Source organism: Pterocles gutturalis, unplaced genomic scaffold (genome assembly GCF_000699245.1).
Source record: "Pterocles gutturalis isolate BGI_N339 unplaced genomic scaffold, ASM69924v1 scaffold4382, whole genome shotgun sequence".
Classification (NCBI taxonomy): Eukaryota; Metazoa; Chordata; class Aves; order Pterocliformes; family Pteroclidae; genus Pterocles; species Pterocles gutturalis.
In genome coordinates this window covers 29,291-34,052 of record NW_010107715.1, presented here as the reverse complement: position 1 = coordinate 34,052, position 4,762 = coordinate 29,291, and positions in this window count along the sequence as shown.

Here is a 4,762-nt window from a genome sequence, read left to right as displayed (position 1 = left end):
TGCCATCTGGAGTTACACAGAGCAGGCAGAGCTCTGCTCTGTTTGTATGAGATACTGGAAATTTGTCACCTGAACCTCTAGGTCCATTTTCTGAGACAGAGCACAATCCGAACCGACAGCATCACTTGAGTGATTCCATGGGCTTCAAGGTCAGAAAGATGTGCTCATTTATCTTCCCACATAATGCACAGATTTTCAGTCAGAAATTCATAAAATAAGTGAATGGCAGGAAGAGATAGAATGTGTCTTTGAGCATGTCCACAAAATATTTTTAATTTTAACTGTGTTTGAAAATGAAAGCTTTCCTCCATTGCCAGCTATATAACTAACCACACGTGAATGCCACAGGGGAGTACTCGAGTGCTACTTGGTGCTGTTCTGGTTACAACAATCACTGAATCCATGGGGAAAAAAGCTCAGCATGGAAATTACTCTTTGGGTAAAGGAACTCCTTTTGGAATGCAGGTGCAATTCAGTCCAATACTTACATACATGCATTACTTTTAAGTGCATTACTTAAGTACATAAACTTACACACATATTTAAGTGTTTTGCTGGATCAGAACCATAATGAATGGTTAATACTACAAATGAATAACCTATATTTTTAAAAAAGAAAATATTTTTTTTTGAGAACACTACACTCGAGTATTTTTAACTAATTTAGGGGCTTTCAAAAATTACATTTCTAATACCTAGGAGGAGATTTGTGCCTCTTACTGAACAGCAAGTTCTGAGGAACTGCATGTTACTGCATTGCACTTTTAAAGATACAATGGCTGGTCAAAGAACTGGAAGGCTCCAATTAAATATAAACTGCACCGTAATATTCAGCATGTTTCTTGCAGCTGCTTACACTGTACTAAAAGGATATAAAATGCCACCATTTTCAAATTATACCATATCATATCCAGTATGCTCATGGGGAAAAAGGGGAACCAAAACCATAGGGCTTTTGCCAAGAATTAGAAATACAGAATCCCACTTTCCAGATATTCTAGCCAAGACCACAGCCCCCAAAAGCTCTACGAACCATCTCCTGAGGGTGCTACACTCATAAGCACGCAAGGCCATGGCTACACCCTTTCTGAAGTTTTCCCCTTTCTGAGGAAACAAGGATGCACGGGAGGCTGGGCAGGGATAATTACCTCTTCAGTCAAGTCCATGTATCAGGGCTACTTCTCCTCTCATGTCCCTCACTCTAAATCAGGAATAATTTGTATAAGAGGAAATTAGTCTGTCCTTGTGATGGCATGATGGCACTTTGTAATTAATTGCAGGGTGTCACTGCTCTATGTCCTGCCTCCAGTCCTGGCTGGTTAACTGCAGGTAGACAACTTGGGTTTGCTACCGATAGCAGCCGGCAGGCAGGACCCCTGCTGTGCATTTCCTTGTGCTCACTGCTATCCAGCCTTCGGTGTTCAGGGATAGGGAGGGAAGGTGGCAGGAATTACAAGTTAATGGAATTTTATATTCGCTGGTCAGAGGATTTCACAGCAGGAAGACAGCATGGCCACCTTCACTAGGTGACAGATAATGCTGCTTTTTTCTTCATGTGAGTTGGTGTAGCACCACACATCGATCATGACTATGGTAGGGATGCACACAACTTCTCTGGTGATTCTGCTTCCTTCACCAATGACAACCTCAGAAAATAGTGCTTGCTCAGCAGGTCCGGGTCCATACTTCAGTCAATGTTGACAATGTTGGAATTGACTTCTTTAGGAAGTTAATGTGTTTCCCTTGCATGCCTTTATTGGTGCAGTTAGATGGTTACAGCTTACTCACAATAAAGCCTCCTTCAAGAATCAGTCAAAAACTGGCCAGAGTTTGGGTTTTCTTGCTTTCAGAGGATGCTGATTTAATTCAATTATTTTGTACACATATATTCATATTGTCAAGATTATCTATATCCTACTAACAAACTTGTTTGAAAAGTACTTACTTTTTGTTTTGCATAAAATTTTGAAAGGAAAATTAAAAGGCTATTGAAAGTATGTAAACAAGGTTTTTTCGGTATTGCCAAAGTGACCATCTTTCCTTCTACATTCCAGTTTCTCAAACACTTTAAAAAATTAATGTTTTTAAAAGTTGAAGTGTCAGGATTTCCTAAAAACCAGGTGGTCTCCATTCCAACAAGCTCCAAATTCCCTTGAAATGAGCTCAGAAGCAGCAGCAGTTGCAGGTGTGTCACTTCTATCATTCTCCTTCTCTACCATCAGTGTCAGCTCCCGACAATTCTACAAGCCTAATCTGCTCTCTCTTGTTATTCGTATGGAACAGAAGCACACATAAGGCATGTAATAGAATAGATCAGGATAAACGATTAATCTCCAGCCTTTTACAATTCCCTAAATGTCATGTTTCTGAGGTATTGGAAAAGATTGTCGCTCTTCACCTCATCCCATGCTGATTGAAATGGCCGAGTGATTAAAATGGATGGGTGATGGGCTGCAATTACACTTTGTCCTACTACTTTGCCTCAATTTTTGCCCTGGCAGGAATTTCTTGGTGCAAGAAGCATTTGAGACTGGAGCAAAAGGAAACAAGTTTATCATCTATCTGATCTCCTATGAAAAAAAAAAAAAAAAGCCAGATACCTTTGAGCCAAGGAAATTCATTCCTCGGGATGAGAAGTGTAGAAACTAACATCTCAGGTGGCACATGCTGACAGGATGCAGTGTGCCTGGTGGCTGCACAAGACAAAAATCTAATTCACAGGCTTGACCCCAAAAAGTTATTAGTATGTACAGAATAGCAGGAGGTGATTAAAATTATATTCCTCTGTGTTGAAGTTTTAGGGTAAAAGCATCTGAGTTTGCAGACAGAGAGAGTAGGAGTCATTACAAGCCACATAAATGGACTGACACATTCTGAAATACGCAGCCACCATTTCAAGCAGGGGAACCAGCCCAGTGGGTAGCCCCATGTGCTGGTCAAAGAGACCCAGGAGATGAGGAAAGGCAGCCAACAAAGGAGGAAAGGGAATCTGCTCTTTCCAGGACAACTCAATGGATGCCAAGGAGAACACTGCCTTTAATATCAAGAACTTAGTTTCATATAATGTTTGTTCAACTTACACAGTATAAATTAAAAATTAAACCAGGACTAACTGCTCAAAGATGTGTAGAAGTTCTGCTCCTTCTGATTTATTTTCAAGCCAGCTCTCTACATGGCAAAATCCAAACCTGACTATCACTGAGTCCTCTTAAAAGAGCATTTTTAATTTCCTAAACTTGTAAGACTTTCCCTGCAGGGCAAAATACAGTTCTGACTTCCTAGTGTCCACCTGAAGTCATTCTCTGCCCTTTGAGACATCATTAGTACATCATAAGCATGGAACTACAAAGCCTCCAGAGGAAGAAATGAAATGCCAAGTACATTTGATTAGAAAGTCTCAGCATCTCCTGGGGATAAAACACAATACAGTAATTTGGAATAAGCAAAAAGACACGTCATGTCGCATGGGTCCACGCTTGACAGACAATTTCTATTCTTAGCTCTTCCCCTGGAAGAGAAAAGGAGAAACAACCCACCCTTTGCCTTCACAGAAGCTTTCAATGAAGCTGAGAAAAGGAAAGGTGGCCACGTGTGGGACAAGCCATACAACTAGGACCTCCAGGCCTGTCCCACCAGCCTGTCTAGCACGGGGCAGTGGGAGAGGCAGAAGTGGGGCAGAAATGAGAGGGACCCAGGGTCTGAGCCGGCACCCCTCCCCAGCTGTCCTCACTGACAGGGAGCACAGCACCCCAGCGGTGCCAGGAGTCATGAGGAAAGCCTTGTACCGGGCAGCGGGCCAAGCAGGCTGCTTGCAGCCCACTTGAAGGGTTTCTCTGCTCCCTCCTGCAGCAGCCAGTGAGCGGTGCCAGCCCCAGCCCTGCACCATCACTGGCTGCAGGGTCCGGATGGGTCCCAGCCAGCCGCTCAGACATGAAACAAGGCCATTAGCCCTCCTTCGATATCTTTTCACCAAAGCTGAACTAGATTGGCATGCATTTCTGTAGACAGCCAAGATCTTCCTATCAAGCTATAACTGATTATTTCCTTCTTCAAGAAAAGTATGGATTTGGCGCTAGTGACGGCCACCCAAATAGCATTACAGAAATATGCACATACCCACTCTAGTATGTGTATACAATTCCTACAACTTAATGTTATTATAAATTAATACTGAAGTTTTTTACTCCGAGCGTTATACTTTCTTAGCCTGTGTACTTTGTGAAGAATGACTACATCCCATCCAACGAAAATTAATGCACATTTTGACAGGATAAAGATATTAGGATTCAACGTTTGCAAACGTTACCTGATGCATAACTTTTGTATGGCTTAACGTGTTATTAACAGTACTCTAAACCTTATGTTCTTTTTTAATTTAATGCTTATGTCTGAAAATAGCCCCTTTCAAATTCAGTTGCAGTAATGTCTTTAAAAGCAAGCTTTAAACTTAATTTGCTGCACATACAATTATCCAAATAAGTTGCATAGTTTAAACAAGTTCACTTGTGCTTTGTAGCAGAACTCACAGTAATTACTGATCTTTTAAAAATACAATTTGTGGATATGAAGTTGACGATACATTTAAGCATTTTTGTGACGTCTAGACATCAACGATATGAGTTTTTGTCACTCTTCCACTGACTTTTGCTGTTCATAATACCTCACCCTTACATTGACACTAGATCAGAGCATGGACATTTAATGGACACATCTGAAATAATTACAAACACAATTTTTAAAACTCCATTGTTGAGAGGGGAGA